This window comes from Camelus bactrianus, chromosome 15, assembly GCF_048773025.1.
Source record: "Camelus bactrianus isolate YW-2024 breed Bactrian camel chromosome 15, ASM4877302v1, whole genome shotgun sequence".
Taxonomy (NCBI): domain Eukaryota; kingdom Metazoa; phylum Chordata; class Mammalia; order Artiodactyla; family Camelidae; genus Camelus; species Camelus bactrianus.
Window position 1 is genome coordinate 34649509 of NC_133553.1, and position 16744 is coordinate 34666252.

General features: G+C 48.5%; 2 long non-coding RNA genes across 2 annotated transcripts in view; one reads left to right on the top strand and one right to left on the bottom strand.

Annotated features, from left to right (window-relative positions):
- The window catches only part of LOC141579840 (uncharacterized), a 31638-nt gene extending 15071 nt beyond the window's left edge, over positions 1-16567 (bottom strand). Inside the window, exons 1-2 of the long non-coding RNA XR_012511845.1 lie at positions 16366-16567; positions 15809-15934 (exon numbers count right to left, since the gene is read on the bottom strand). This is a non-coding gene — a long non-coding RNA (uncharacterized LOC141579840). The remainder of the gene's footprint in view (positions 1-15808; positions 15935-16365) is intronic.
- LOC123614971 (uncharacterized) lies at positions 654-15734 on the top strand. Its single transcript, XR_006722487.2, has 4 exons — positions 654-826; positions 9240-9315; positions 13896-13995; positions 15501-15734. It is a non-coding gene; the product is annotated as an uncharacterized LOC123614971 (long non-coding RNA).
- Positions 16568-16744: the final 177 nt, after the last annotated feature.

Here is a 16744-nt window from a genome sequence, read left to right on the forward strand (position 1 = left end):
TGGATCAGGTGGGCATAAACTGTTCACCAGCAGAACCTGGAAAGGAGAGAAAATAGAAGACCCCCTTCCCTGATGTGGTGCCACGTGGGCAGCCAGGCTCCAGCTCTGGGTGTCCCCGGAAAGCGAAAGGAATGAGAAATGGCTCCTTTCACTAGAGGTCCTCAAGTTGTTTGACAACCATCCCTTGGTATCATTCCAGGGAAAGGTCCAGCCCAGGCTTGCGGTTTTATTTGTGGCCTGGGTTCCATGGTGCAGCCCCAGACCCAAAAAGGAGCATCTGGCAAAGAATATGACTGGCAGGAAGGTGGGGAGGGCCGGCGGATGACGTCCACGGCCCCTTGAGCTCACACAATGATCATGGCAGCGGGCCAGCCAGCCCCGAATCTCAGTCACACACAACTCTACCTGGGGAAGAGGTCCCAGTGTCACTCACTTCTCCGAGGGTACGGGGGTCGTTCTGAAAAGCATGTGGTCTCCCTCTGATGTGAATGTTCCATGGGGTTAATCATTCCAATTGAGGAGTGGTGCCAAAGTTTGCAGTTGATCACCCAATCAGTTAAGCAAGGTCTAGAATGTTCTTAGCTTGAAATAAGAGATCTGTGTAGAATACAGGCCTCCTCTGGCCAGACAGCTGTTGTGCTGGGTGAGTGAGCCCAGGACACATACGGCTTCTCTTTGGTTAGAGCTTTTATTAGCAGAGCTGGGAGGCTTGTTAAGTAAAAAACACGGACGCTGCCTGAATCATGAAGCTGTTCCTCATTAGATGTGTGGCCCGGGGTCAAAGTCGCGCCTGATCTGCCAACCTGCCCAAGAACTCTGGCACAAGGTGAGGGGTGAGCAATGGGAGGAGAGCTGAATCCGCATAAACCTCCTAGGCCTTATGGGAACTCTTGGTAAGGAATCTTTGAAGCAATAACTAAACGCTCTGATGCCCCAACAAGAGTCAGTCCTCTAACTGGTGGAGATGGGATATTTTCCAGAGAAGACAGGAAATCCTCACAAGGGTCTGGGGGGGAAGGGGAAGACCTGCGCCTCGTCCTGTTCAAGGCGGTAATTGCTAGCCCTCAAGGAGGATCAGGGCAAGTTTTTATTGTGGAGCAAGAGCCCTGACCCTGAACAGAGGGAGGGACGTTAAAATGATCCAGGCAGAGGCTCAGCTCCCATACAGGAATGGGTGACTGAGGTTACAGAGGCTCTGTGGAGACCAGACCATTATCTGCTTGGAGGGAAAACCTTCCTCTTGGAGCAGAAGGAACTGGCAAGGTTAAGGCCAAAGTCATGAAGGAGGAGCCTGGCAGTTGACCATTTCCCAAAGGAGGAAGCTGCAGGGCCTAGCCTTGACCTTAGGGTCAGCAGCCTGGTTCCCAAGGGGCTGGTGTAGGACCCCAAGAAGATACTGCTGATGGGGTCTGAGCATTGCATTAGCCCCTGTCTGGGTGGTGATTCCACATCAGCAATGAAATAGCCTCTGGACCCAAAAGGAGGAGACCTCACTCTCATCAGCCAACTCCTTTATTGACCACCAGCTCCTGTCTGTGACTGTTTAGAGAATCACACGAAGCTGGACTCCCACCAACCCCCAGAGACGCAACGCCATCAGCCAGGTGTGCCTGGAGAGGCGGCCTTCTCGGGCCTTCTCCTGCACTCAAACTCTGCCCCTGCCCTCTTCCCCATCCACACCCCCTGCCATTCTGCCCTCTTCTTGCTGAAGACACCCCTCCCCAACCTGCACACGAGGCTCAGACTCATCTGCTGTCCTCCCAGGTGCCCTCCCTCCCCTTCTGAGCTCTTTCCTTATGGCCGGTAGCATGAAGCAATTGGTATGTTTTATCTCCCCTAAGGGGTGGCAGCACCTTCTGAGAGGACTCCTGGCTTGCACCTTGTCTCCTGCAAAGCTTCGCACCAGGCTCTGGCTGCAGGAGGGGCTTGTTGAGCGAGAGATCTGAACAGGCTCAGAATAAGAGTATTTGCTAGTGGGTCCTGTCCCTTAGCAGGTCGTCTCTCCCTTCTGGGTAACCCCTTGGCCTCTGACTACAACCACCAATCATGAATAGCGCCCCTCAGTGCCCATGGGCCAAGCCTATCACTTGGACCTCACAACAGCCCTTCTCACTAAGTGTGAACCAAGCGCGGGGGTGGAAGGGGCCCCGCAGGGGAGCTGACTGGGCGCGGTGTCTGCGTCGCAGGTGCTCACGTCTGAACGGCCAAGGCCCGCATGAATGTGCAGGGCCCAGGGTCGGCGGCTGCTCACAGCGGCAGCGACCGCAGCCAAATCTGAGCGCAAAGAAGCAGAGAAAGCCACCTCTTCCTGACAGCCTCTCTGCTTCCCACGGGGAGACCCCTGAGAGCTCAGCCTCGGACTCTCGGGGAGCTCTCGGCCCCACATCTGGAGGCCATTTCACACCAGCTCACACCTCCCGGAAAAGCAGCCTGCGTTTGACTGTGCTCCATGTCCTGCCGGGGCTGCTCCAGCCCACATTCCACAATCCTCGGGGTCAGAATGAGAAACAGGCCCAGGGACTCTGTGAACTCCTGTGCTCTCCCAGTTCCTCGGCACCTGCTCCCTCCTGGGCCACGAAGCCAGCCGTTTCCACAGCAAACAGTCGTCAATGGCCGGAAGGGGACCAGGACTTCAGGTGCAGAGGGAGGGGTGGGGCGGAGCTGCACGCACTTTGGCAAGGCCCATTTCCATCCAGATGTTTTTCCCCATAAACCGGCGGGGCCGGGGGGAGGGGGCTGCAAAGCAAGAAGTGGGCCGGGTTCCTAACGACGAGGCCTGCGAAGTGCATTAGGCCGAAGCTCAGATGGTGACTCAGAACTTCCTCAGGTGCTGCGCTCCATGCATGACGTGCCGGGCGGGGGCTGAGGGCCAGAGCCCCAGAAGGGTGGGTGTGCAGCCCAGGAAGCTATCCAAGGGCCAGGCCTGGGAGTGCAACAGGCTTGGGACACAGAACCCCCAGGTTCCCCAACCCGCTTTGTGTTGTGCTGTCAGTCCACTTTCTTCAGTTCTAATTAGCGCAAGTCCTGAAACTCTGGAGCGCCTGCTACGTGCAGGTTCTAGGAAGAAGAGAGTGTCTGCATCCAAGAACCTCCGGTCATGCAAAGACGATGAGGGTACACGCAGCTAGTGACACAGGTCAGCATGTGGCTTGTACCATGACAGTGGGACAACGTGCAGGGGGACAGAGTGTCCGGACTTGGAGCTGAGGGATGGCAGCAAGGGGACCCTTCGTAGGTGGATAGGGTAGGATTTGGAGCGACATCGAGAAGGAAGCACAGGGCAACACAGGAACAGGGTCGGTGTGACAGGCCAGGCGTGCCCTGGGAATGGCAAATAGCCTAGAGTCTGGGGCGTGCTACAGCTTTGGCCGTAAGCACGGAGGACAGCGGCCGTGGGAGACGGTGCTGGGATCCAGACGGAGGAAGGTCTGAAATGCAGGAATAGGGAAAGTATTTGGTGTTTCACATGTGAATTCGTTACCAACTTTTAGAAATTAAGAGATTTCATAAACAAAGCTGGTTTTTGTGAAAGTCCAAAAGGTCTGGCAATTTGGGGCCGTGGCTCTGTTGTGCTTCACCCAGCTGTGGCTGGGTGGTGGCCGCCCCCGGGCGGGACAAGCATTCTCCCATCTACTCTGGTCCTCACCACTCCCTACTGTGGCCCTTTATCGAGTGCCTCTCAGCAGGCCTCCCTCTTCTGTGTCACCTGCCTGCCCTCCATGTGCCTAGGAGTTCAATCTTTGCCGCAGACCCCGAGACGGCGCCAGTGGAGGAGAGGGGTAGACTGCCACCGAGATGCATTTAGGAAAATATGTTGAGGGCAGTGAGAAAAGTCTGCAGTCCCGAGTCAGCAAGGCCAGAGAGGGTTTCCTGAAAGTTTTTGTTGAGGATAGGGCACAAAAGGAGACAAAAGCAGGGAAAGGCAGGCAGGGGCAGACAGGGCTGGATTAGGTGAGGAAAGTGCTGGAAAGGGAGAAGCTGAAGTCAACGCCAGGACTTCAAGACCAGGGTCCAGGGCGATGGTGGCGTAGTAGTTCAAGGAGGCAGCTGCCAGAGGCAGAGATGGGCTTCGGGAGAGGATGGTGGGCTCTGCCTGGGTGTTTAGAGACTGAGGTTCTGGGGCAGGGTGGCCCTGTGCAAATGTGTGGACACACCAGCCTGGGCATGCAGGGGACCAGACACCCCGATTTGGGACTCTCTGCAGACAGGCGTGGTCAGGGAGGGCCCTGCAGAGGCCAGAGGTGGAATCGAGCCATACGTCCTCACCTCTCCCCTAGCCTGCTTAGCTCCTGCTGGGGAGACTAGTCACCACTTGTGTTCTGAGGACCCTCGCCAGGAGGGCACTGTCCCTCCATCAGCACATCCCTGAAAATATGCGTCACTCAGAGGCCAGAGCCATGCCCGTCTCCGTTTTTCAGGCAGGAAGGGAGCAGTGGGCGTGAACAGGCTAGGCTGTGTCTCTCTCTGCCTGAATCATTTTGTCTCTTGTTCCTCTGAAGCCATCCTGGGGGATGGGGTGGGGTGATGGCCGTGAATCACTGGAGCCCTGTGCTGCAGATGGTGAGGACAGTGAGTCACAGCTCTGGTTCTTCACCGGAAGCACATAAGAGACTCAAAGAAAATGTGTCCATGGCCAGGGCTGGGGTGACTGTCCCTCAAACACTGACAGATGTGGCTGTCACCTGCAGGACACCTCAGTTCAGATTTTGACTCAGTTCAGACTTCCTCACTGAATCTGTTTCTAAACATACTTCATTTGTGTGGTCCTTTGGTGACTGTCTGTACCTGCCGCTGGACTCTGTGACAGCAGGGGCTGGGTGCTTAGCATCTAGCCTGCTGCAAATAAACAACTGAAAGGGGCGGGTAGAGCTTGGGGTAGAGCGTGTGCTTAGCACACATGTGTCCTGGGTTCAATCCCCAGCACCTCCGTTAAAATAAAGAAGTAAGTAAATAAACTTAATTACATCTGCTCTGCAGGCCCCCCAAATGAACTATTGAATGAACAAATGCATGAATGGCTCCAACTGGCATTAACATTTGTAGGATGTGCAAGTGTGCATGTGTAACCTATAATATATGTATATACACTATTTTACGTATGGAATACCTTTGGAAGAATACGAACTCACAAGATGTGTAACAGAGCTTACTTCCTGGACACAGAGGCGAGGGATAGGAGTCTGAGGTGACAGGAAATTTTATTTTCACTTTCTATGTTCATTTCTCTCTCTCTATTCTGCTCTTACAGTGAGAAAAAAAAAATTCTACAAAGGGGCTCACACTAATCACACTGTTCTACCCCTGTCTCTTTCGCTGTGTGACCCACAGGGGACATCTTTTGTGTCTGTCTGCACAGATTTTGTACCTCTGTGGGGCTGCCATTCCACATTCAGGGCCTCTGTTGGGTGGACTCCACACGTGGGCTCGGGGATGCTGGTGTGACCCCTTGCCTTCCGGGTATTGTGTCAGGTTCTTGAGGAGACGAAGGCCGGCATGGTGGCTGGCTGGGCTCTGGCCCCCAGATGTAGAAGTCAGGCGGAGCAGCAGCAGCCCAGGCAGAAGGAGCGAGCAGTCCGGGCTGAGGGAGAGGGGAGGTCAGAGTCAAGCTGGGCCAGAGAGCCGCGGTACGGGGTCCACTGCGTGCTGCGGGGTCTTCTATTCCCAGTGTGCTGGCTGATCCTGGTGAGCAGGGCTGGGGCTTCCATAAAGAGGGGGACCCGGCCTGGCTGGGTATTTTGCTTCCCTGGGACGACGACGGAGGATTGACTTCACTGGCTCTGCGAACCTACAGCCACCTCTTCCTGCCCATCTCCCCTCTGGCAGATTCTGGGCAGGACCCAGACCTTCCAGCCTTTGGCCAAGGAGACTCGAGGCAGGAAGCAGGAGGCAGTGGACTTGTCAGAAAAGCCTTGACCTTGGGGTTCCAAGACTGGGGCTTAGTCTTGGCTTTACCAGTTACTCATGCAACTGCTCTGAGACTGAATTGACTTCCATTTCATGAGGTTTCAAGATATGTTTACTTAATAGTTGCACAAAACTGCTTCATATGGTTGTTTTAATTTTCTCTTCTGTATTTACTCCCCTGGTTTCTTGGTTTGTGTTTTTCCTTTAAAATTTTTCAATTAGGTAAACTAATGTCTTAATATCTTTCTGAGTTGGATTTAACTCATCTGTTTAATTCTTCTTTTTAAAACTAATGTATCTATTGAGGAATATTAATTGTCCTCTGGACACTGCTTTATTTGTACCCCTGTTGGATTTATATGTGTACTTTTCATTATTTTCTAGAAATTTTATTTGTTTTCATTTTTGTCATTAACCTAAGAGGAATTTTAAAGGAAGTTTATGAATCTCCAGATGAAGGGGATTTTTTTCTGATATTGTTACTAATTCTGTTTTACTACATTGTGATCAGAGAATATCATGTAGACTCTACTGAGGTTCCTTTGCTGAGGTGTAATGTAAGGATTTCATGAACGTTCATACACACGGGGGCATCGGAAAGGTGTGTTCTCTTTTATTAGGGTACAAGGTTTGCTCTATTGTTTTACTAAGGTTGACTGTAACTGGCTCTATTTCTTTTTATTTTCTGAATCCACCCTGGACTGAGAGACAGATTAAAATATCCCGCTGTGTCTTTGTCAGTTTCTCCTATTTCCTATAATTTCTGCAGTATAGAATTTGCTACTATGCTGACTGGCATATAAATATTATAATTCATGCATCTGAGTTGTGAATTACAACCTTTGGCATTATAAAGTGTCTTTCTTTGACTTGTTTAATGATTTCTTTAGCCTGAATGCTCCATTCCTTCTATTAGCCTCATAACTCTTGATTTCTTATTGGCATTTACCTGGCATGACTTTGCTCGTTCTTTTATTTCCAGCCTTCTTAAACTTTCCTAAATCACTTGGTTTTAGGTGTGTCTTCTGCAGACAGCACAGAGTTGGGTTTTACTTGGGAGCCAATCTGAACATATTCTTAAGAGTGGAATTTAGTCCACTTACAATCATGGACGTGACGATATATTTGTTCTGAGATTTGTCATATGATTTAATGTCATGTTTCTTTTTTTGTATTTTTTTTTTTAGAAATATAGTCAGTTTACAATGTTATGTCCATTTCTGGTGTACAGCATAATGCTTCAGTCATACACAAACATACATATATTCTTTTTCACCATAAGTTCCTACAAAATATTTAATATAGTTCCCTGTGCTATACAGTATAAACTTAATTGTTAATCTACTTTATATATATTAGTTAGTATCTGCAAATCTTGAATAATGTCATGTTTCTTCTTACTTTTTATTCTCCTTTTAGTCTTTCACACTGTGGTTTTCTTTTCTTTTTCCCTTCTTGGCTTTGTTTTTTTCTGTGTGGTTCTTCTCATGTCAGGAAGGAGATTTTTGCTTGTTTTTCTAGTGTTTATCTTTATGATTAACTTTATGTAAAATCCTTAGCTTTCTTCAGACAGAATGTATTAGTTCCCTTCTGTAAACAAGAACAAAACTAGCACGCTTCCTCTTCCTGGCTGCTCTCCTGGACCCTTTCCTCTCTCATGCTACATTGGTTCATCAAAGTAGCATTTTGTATTTATCTTCATCATGTTAAATATGTACATAACTTCTATTGCTTGATTCGTCAGGTCTTCATTACCACATGTTACTGATAAGGCAATTAGCAAACTCACCTCTGATCTTTTTTACCCTTTCCCTTCAAATTAAAATAACTGTATCAACCAAATACTGTCAGGGGATATATTATTTAAATTTTGATTTGTGACTCAAATCTCCACTTTTTAAAAATAGTGATTGCTCTAGGGTTTACCATAAATAGCTCTCAAATAGTACACAATTACATGTAGGTAACATCACCGTATACTTCCATTTCCTGCTTCCCATCCTTGGTGCTATTGTCATGCATACTCATTGTAAAGAGGTAAAAATAAGAGCAAAAATTCTTTTCTGTTTCCTCTTATGTTTACCATTTCCAGGAATCTTCATTTCTTTGTTGAGATACAAATTTCCATCTCATACCACATTCCTTCCAACTGCAAAACTTCCCTGAACATTTTTTTGTAGTGCAGACCTGCTGGTAACTAATTCACTCAGGTTTGTCTGGAAAAGTCTATTTTGCTTTTGTTTTCAAAAGATATTTTTACTGGTATAAAATTATGAATGGACAGATTTCTGCCCCCACCTGCCATACTTTACTGTTCTACTAGCTTCAGGGTTTGCAGAATTTGTGAGAAGTCTGTTGTAGTTCTAATCTTTTTCTCCTCCATTTTCTCCCTTTTTGTTGCCTTCAGCATTTTCCCTTTATCTTTTGGTTTTAGCAGCTTGACTATAATGTGCCTAAATTTTTTATTGCTCATTTTGGGTTTTTTTCTTTAACCATGTTGGGGTTCTTTGAATTTCATGGAATTATAGTTTGTTGCTTTGAATTAATTTTGGAAAATTCTTGGACATTGTATATTCAAATACTTCTTCTGCCCCATTCTTTCTCTCTTCCTTCTGGAGCTCTGATATTAGATCACTGACGTTAATATTGGCCATATTTCTTGGATTCTATTTTGCCCCTTTGTGTTCCAGTTTGGATCATTTCTATCGATTGACCTGTCTTTAAGTTCACTGTTTCTTTCCTCTGTTATATATCTACTTAAAAGCCATCAAAGGAGTTCTTTATATTTTTTATTTCAGCATTCCTATTTGACTCTCTTTATAATTTCCACCTCTCTGGTGAAATCTCCATTTGCTCACCTATATTGTCCTCTTTTTCCACCAGATCTTTTTCCATAAAATGATCATTATTTTTAAAGCCTCTGATAGTTCTGACATCTGTAATCTGAGTCTGCTTCTGTGAAATGTTTTATCTCTTGACAATAGAGGTTTTATTTTGGGGTTTTTTTTTTTTTTTTTTTTGGTATGTCTTTTAATTTGCATGTGTTTGTAATTTTTTATTGTGTTCCAAGCACTGTGAGTAGAATAAAGACTGAGGTAAATAGTATTTATGCCCGGAAGTGAGTATCCGTCTTCCGTAAGGCTGTTAGTATCCGGGGTTGAATCAATTATAATCAGCAGTTGTGCTGAGTCTGAGTTTTGTAATTGTTATAGTTTACTGCACTGCAGCACAGACTTCAAATTCCTCCAGTGGTGGGCTGCTGTTACTTGCATTTGGTAGGGGTCTGGGGTGCCAGAAGGTTTTTTTCAGTGTTCTTATGTTCTTCCATTTTCCAGGGCCCTGCATGCCTGCACCACGGAGGAGATTCTCAACATTCTTCTGCAGCTGTAGCTCGCTACTGCTCGTTTCTAGGTGAGGCTTATGTTGGGGCAGATGGGGACCTCAGGTTTTCTCTTCTAGCCTTAGTCTTGGGCAGTCTCTGTGCACCTGGCCCTCATTCCTGCATCTCACTTTTGTGGGGCCCAAACCCTTTCTGGTACCCGTGGGACATCTTGGGCAGGGGAGGGCCTCCTGCCTCACCATCCCTCTCCTACTCCAGTGATAGCAGACCTCTGCTTTGTATCAGTGCAGGACCCTGGAACTGAATTCATTTCTTACCACTCACCAGCAGTGCACAGGGAACAGAAGGTTTCCTATCCCTCTTCCAGCGTTAAATGGTTTTTGTTTCTGTTTTCCTTCAGAGGTGATGGATTTTGCCTAGGCCCTGTTTCCTGTCATTCCAATGGCTTAAGGCTTTTTCCTGGTAAGAGAGAAGGATGTAGGACATGGGTGGGGTTTTGCACCTGCCCTCCAGTGGCAGCCATTTACTTGCGTTTCTTGCCTGCTGCCATCAATGTAAGGTCATCTGCCTTCCCTCAGTCTTCCTTGAAAGCCCTTGGTGGAATGTCATGGTAAAGAGCATGTGAGTGCTTCCAGACTGAGCAACAGGAACAATCCAAAATTAAACAGGTGAGAATAAAGACTCTCCTTTTCACCTGTGATGGAACAACTGCATATCCACATGCAGAAAACAAATAAACAGACAAACAAATAAAATTCAACCCATGCCTTGTATCATATCCATACCTTAACTCAAAACAGATCACAGACCTAAATGTAAAGTCTAAAACTATAAAATTTCTAGAAGAAAACTTAAGAGAAAAATCTTTATAAATTTGGGTTAGGCAAAGATTGTTAAAAGTATGGCACTAAAACCACAACCCATGGAAAAAAGCACGAACAAATTTGACTATCAAAATTAAAAACCTCTGCTCTTCAAAAGATTCTGTTAAGAGACTAAAGACAAACCACAGACTGGAAGAAACTATTTGCAAAGCATAGATCTGATAAAGGGCTTGTACGTATAAAGAACTCTCAAAGCCAACAATGAGAAGTCAAACGACCTAATTAAAAAATGGGCAAAAGTCTTGAATAGATACTTGACCAAAGAAGACAGATGGATGGCAAGTAAGCACGTGAAAATGTGTTCAGCATCATAAATCATTAGGAAAATGCAAATTAGAACAACTTCACTGAGATACCACTACACATCTAATAGAATGGCTAAAATTAAAAAGACTGACCACATCAAGTTTTGGTGAAAATACGGAAAACGTACACTGCTGATAGGAATATAAAATAGCACAGCCACTCTGGAAAACAGTTTGATAATGTCTTAAACATTTGGTTGTCTGAATGGAAAAATATTTTTTGCTGTACCAAATATTTCTGCTACACCAAAAATAATTTCCAAATGTGAAAAGCAGAACTTGAAAGGAGTGTTATAATTTTATGTCAAATAAAACAAGATGCAGCACAAACTTTAGAGAAAAGTTGAGAATTCTGACTACATTAAAATCAAACATTTCTGCTGCTCAGGAAACACCAAAACCAAAGCAAAACACATTACATATCAGGAGAGGATAACGACTACCCATAAAACTAACAAAGAATTAATATCCAGAATATAGAAAGAACTTCCACATATCAATAAGAAAAACATAACCCCCTAGTGAGCAAAGAAGGAAACCCAAATTGCTATAGGGATATAAAAAATACGCAGCCTCTGTATGTTAAGACAAATGCAAATTAAAACCAGGAGATATTCTTTTGCACCATCAGAGTAGGAAAATTTTAAAATTCTGCTAATATCACGTATGGGAGAGGATGTGAAGGAAAGACAACTCAAAAACATTCACAGCGGAGGCGCAAGATGATACAAAATTTGGGGAGAGCGATTTGGCACTACATTTTGTAAAACTGAAGCAGCATGTATGTCCTGACTCAGCAAGTCTGCTTCTGAGCGTAGCTCCCCCAGAAACTTGGCACGTGGACACCGAGAGACCCGCACAAGAACCTTCCCAGCAGCAGTAGGGCAGAAACCTGGAAGCAGCCCAGACACTCACAGCCGGGAGAACAGGTGAACGAACTTAATGACTAGTTTACAGCAGTGAAAATGAATCAACTACACCACTCTTTAAGCTGGATGAGGCTTAAAACCACAATGTTGAATCAAAGAAGAGAATGACAGGAGAACTTACATAAAATTTAAATATGAAAGTTTTACTTTTTTAAAATAGCATCAGCCCCTCCCAGCTAGGCTACAAATAAGGTTGGCGAACATTTTCTGTAAAGGGCAGTTATAAATATTTTAAGTGGCGCAGACCACTTACTCTCTCTCTCTCTCTCTCTCTCTCTCCCTCCCCACCCCCACCCCTCCCCCCAACCCTTCAATATATCAAAACCATCCTTACTCTGAGGGCTGGAGTTTGTCCATCCCTGGGCTATATCAACCCTCTTTCCCATTGGGTAGCTGGTCTCTCAGTGATAACTTGGCCAGATGTCGTTTCTTTCTGGCATCTTTGATGACCAGAGCAGTCTCATTTCAGTATTTTAGACTTAATTGTATTTATTTTAAAACTGCAAATCCGGCTTATGTCAGAGTTCAGCTCCCCACCACTGTGCAAGGGGGACTGTGTCTGCGCCCTCGCTGGTTGGAGAGGTGGAGGAGGGCCTGCACCTCACACTCTTTGCCTTTTGTTCTCTCTTTGAATGTCACTCTCTGCTTCCCACTTCAGACTGTAAACTCCCCAGGACTTATCGCTGGTCCCCTTGGCCAGGGCCCCCCAGGAGGGCAAGGAGGTTCTGGACATATGACTGGCCTGTCCTCACTGGTGGGGAGGGGTGCCCCTGACTTCATTCAGGTTCTTGGAGGTTCTGGCCAATGCTGGTGATGCTGTGAGGCGGCGGTCTTTGCAGAGATGGTGACCCAGGCATCCTGGGGCTCGTGGTCAGCTCCCACAGACCCTTCTGTAGCTGAGTCCCAAACCCCTCCTGTGGGCAGCTGTGTCTACCTTCAACCCTGCCAGCAATGTATACTCACAAACCCTGCTCCAGGTCAGGGCAACATCACTTGTCCCAGCTGCCTCCACTGCTCCTGCTCCCCACTCACCCCAGTGCTCCAGGGATTGTGTAGACCCCTGGGGACCTCCAGCTTGTCCATCTGGGCTCTCTGGGGGCAGGAGCACTGGTGTGAGGTGGGCTGCCCCATCTTCCTCACAGACACGCTCAGCCTCTGTCGCCTGGAGTCCTCCTGGCAAGACCTCTGCCTTCAGAAATCTCTAGAGCAGAGATAGACACTGATCTTGGGAGTCAGAAGAACCTGTCATGCACCCTCTTCTTCCCATGGTGAGGGAGAACCTGCATCAGACATATTTTTCCAGGATGCACCTGAGGCTCCTCTTGCTGCGGCTCCAGCAGCAGCCCCAGGGCTCAGTGAACATCCAGCCCACCTGGAACAGGCCACCCTCTCCCCTGGCTGCAGGCACTAGTATCTAGGAGTCTCTGATGCTCCCCTCCCCAGGCTGCAGGGGAGGAGCCTCTGGGTATGAGCCCCACCTTCCCTGGAGGCTCTGCCCCACAGCCTCTCTGGCACGGCCAGTGGGGAGGGTGGGCAGAGCACCCACTATTTGGTGGGAGGCAGTCTCTCCTTGAGACCTCAGAGAGGGTCTGGCACCACCGCAGGTGGACTTCTAAACTGAATATGGGACACCAGAAAAAATCCCACTCAGCCTCCTGATTCAACATCCCATCCACTGGCAGCTCATTCCCTTGTGCCTGACTCCGTGCCTCCTGAGTTGTTCTCCCCGGTGGTGACAGTGGGGTCAGTGTAGGCAGTGGGAAGGGCACCCCTGGCCCCAAAGGCTGGCTCTGCCACGTGTTAACTGACAGATAATAATGCCCCCCAGCAGAGATACAGTCTGAGGATGAAATGAATTAGTATTTGCCAAGAGCTTAAAACGATGCCTGGCACAGGTAAGTGATTTCTAAAAGTTTCCCGTTGATCTCTCATCACACTGATTAAGCCACCTCACTTCTCTGAGCTGCAGTTCCTTCCTTGCCTGCAAACGAGGCCCTAACATGCCACGGGTGGGATTTGAGGACTGGCCGCAATAGCACGACACCTGACACATAGCGAGCTCCATGCAGAAGCTGGTTCCCTCTCCTCCCCCTCCGCTTCCGCTGCAGTCATTCAGAAGGCCATGCCTCGGAGCAACAGGGTTTGGATGAGAGCGCCCAGCAGAGCCGCTGTCCCTGGAAGGCACTGTGCTAGACACCAAAGCAAGATGTGGGGCATCTTCGCTTGACTGGAAGCAATGGGAGAAAGGCATATTGCTCCTAGTGCCTTCCTTCCACGTGCGATGAACCCTGGGCCAGGAGGCACAAGGCTTGGGTTCCCACCCAGCTTGGCCTGTGAACCACTGTACAATATTCAGCACCTCCGTCTGATTCTGGCCAGTCACTCCCCCCGGACCTCACCCAGTGCCCATTCCCCCTCCTTCTCATTCTAGCACTCTCTCTCATTGACCTTTCACCTCGATTATAGTTATTTTTGCTCATGGCACCAGATTTTGTTATTCTCTGGCACAGCTCAGTATATTCCTTCCTCCCAGATGCACTTCTCTGCTCTGCCTGGAGAATGGCGATGAAGTGACATCTCCATGGAAACAGATGTTGATCCCACAGTTGCTTAGCGATGTGCTGCAGGACGATGTAAGCCACACTCCGGTTTCCCGAGGGGCTTGGCATCCTTTGATGTGTCTGTACTACAGGGGCTGGGATGAGTAGGAGGTTTTTTCCCTTGCTTTTACCATTTTTATGTAAAAGTAAAAAGCAAAAAGAACTGGAAATGTACCTTCTTTGGGAAGACCACTTTTGTAAGGTGAACAAAGTGTTGGGAGTCAGAACTGGGCTTGACAGAGGTAAGATGATGAACGTGACGTGTTCCTCTGGAGAAACAGGCTGAGGAACCTTAGAAACTGCGCCCAGAGCGGGGCACTGCTGGCCAAAGAGGAGTATCAGCTTCCCCACTCCACCCCAGGGGGCTGCAGACCTTTCAACTTAGACAGCCACTGTTCCCACCACAGCAGCCCCAATATTCGCAGGGCCGGGGGCAAAAGCACAAACAGAGGCCACACCCATGCCTCTAAATACTTAAAATTATAAACCAAGTCAAGAGATTGTTCAATAAAATATATTCCATCCTCTGACTTTTGCAATTATTGTAGGCAGAATAACGGCCCCCCCCAAAGATGTCCATATTCTAGTCCCTGAAACCTGTAAATATGTAATGTTGCATTAAGGTCATAGACAGAATTAAAGTTACCAATCAACTGCTTTATGACTATACGTTATATCCTGGATTCTCTGTGTGGGCCCAATGTAATCACTAGTCCTTAGAAGTGAAAGAGAGGGGCAGAAGAGAAGGGCAGGGTGATGAGATGTGGGAAGTACTTGGCCAGCCATCAGTGGCGTTGGAGGAGGAAGAGGCCACAGCCAAGGGAGCTGGAATTCTCCCTCAGAGCCTCCGGGAAGGAGTGCAGCCCTGTTGACACTCGGTGAGACTTCTGACCTACAAACTCTTAGACGATACGTGTGTGTGGATTTAAGCCACTCGGGTTGTGGGAAGCGGCCACAGAAGCAACAGGAAACTAATACATAGTCACGCCATGACGGCCGGTGGGGAAGGGAGGGGAGGAGCACACGGAGAAGGGCCCCAGCGGGTCCTGTTAACTGGTGTGGCTCTGAGAGGGGCCTTTCACCTGCACCTAAGGGCAGGACTGGTATATCGCTGGAGAAAAAAAGAAGAACATTTCCTCCCTCTTCCCTTCTTCAGTAGCCCTTTCAAAACAAAACTAAGAAAAAGCCCGCACAAACCAAGCTAGCCGAAGCCTTCACCATAAAGCCCAAGCCAGCTCCCCAGCTAGCGGGAGGCAGGAGGGCAGCTCTTCTGAGTTAGAAAAGACGGTGGGGCCTTGGGCCCCATTGCTTATCTGATTAGGGAACCAGCCCAGACCTCGTTGTGCCTCAGGGTTTCCCCCTGTGAGATGGAATTCAGTGAGTCCACCCGGCAAGGACTACTTCCCTCCCTCCGCTCGGCTCTCCTGCAGTTTAGTAAATTGTCTTGCTTAGCTCCGAGGGGTGTGTTCTGAGCAGTCAGGAATTGCAAAGGAAGTAAATGTTCTCCCCTCTTTATTCTGATGTCCTATGTCCTACAGGTCCAGGGTGCATCCCACCTCCTCCAGGAAGCCCTCCCTGACCGCTGCCACCCAGGCTCATCTGCAGCACTTCCTGGCTGTAGCCCTTGTTTTCTTCTCTGTGAACAGTGACCCATGATGCATACTTTGCATAAACACATCTGTCCGGTGCCTGGTGCATGCCTCCATTCCCTAACAGGTAAAGCACATTGCAGGCCTCCCCAAAGCACTGTTGGTGAGGTGATGATCAGTTAAAGTATTCAGGGCCCAGAAGACCTGGTTACATGCTCAAATCAAAGTCTGAAACAGTTGGTAACGAGTAGGCTTACCTGCCTGCTGAGTGCCATGGCCTGTTTGACTTCCTGCTTTTATAGCCTCCCAGACTCCTTCCCTGGGACGACTCGATCATCTTCATGTGGTCTCACCCTGGCTGCAGCCTCGGGGTAGACCCTTTCCTAAGACAGGGAGAATTTAAGAGTTCAGTGGCTTGGGGGATCTGTCCTTTAGCCAGCCTGGCTCGTCCTCCTCTGGCCTTGATCTCAGGTCTACTAACAGGCTTTCTTCTGGGGGCCACGCCCTGCCTCCAGCCCCTGTTCTAGGTGCTTCTGGGTCTCCTGGGCCCCGACACCAGCCTGGCCCAAGTTCCGCTCCCCCTACATCTCACCCTGGATAGGGTCTGGGGTCCTGCCTCTATGGCCTGTGTCCACTGTGTGACTTTTACATGTCTCCTACTGACCTACCTGCCAGGACACCCACTCCCCACCTCTGGCCCGGCCACCCTGTCGCAGCCTCCTGCCTGCCCCATCTTCTCTGTATACACTGGGGCTTCCCATGAGGGTTGGCTATCCTGCCTGTTTTGAGTCGGCCCCTTCCAACCTCACCTTACCTGGTGCGGTTACAGCCTTCAGGTGCCGGCTCTTCTGTGCTTGGCTCTGGCTGACACATTTATTCATTTATTCGTCTGTTTAGACACTCTCACATCCAGCAAATACATGCTGAAGCCCTGCTCAGTGGCAGGCAGCATGCTGGAGGCTGGGCTCTGGGCTCCAAGAACTCCCCAGACCCTGAGCCCGAGGCTTCACCCCGTGCCCCTCCCTGAGGCTCCATGTGGGGAAGTTACTTTGACTGGTGGGTCTGATTGCGGCCACCTGTAGTGCTGTGTGTAACAATTAAATTGAGAACACAAGGCAGAATGAGAGAGATGAGACTGAATTACAATTCTAATCCTGATAGAATTCTTTGGTATAATATGCACTCATAATAAT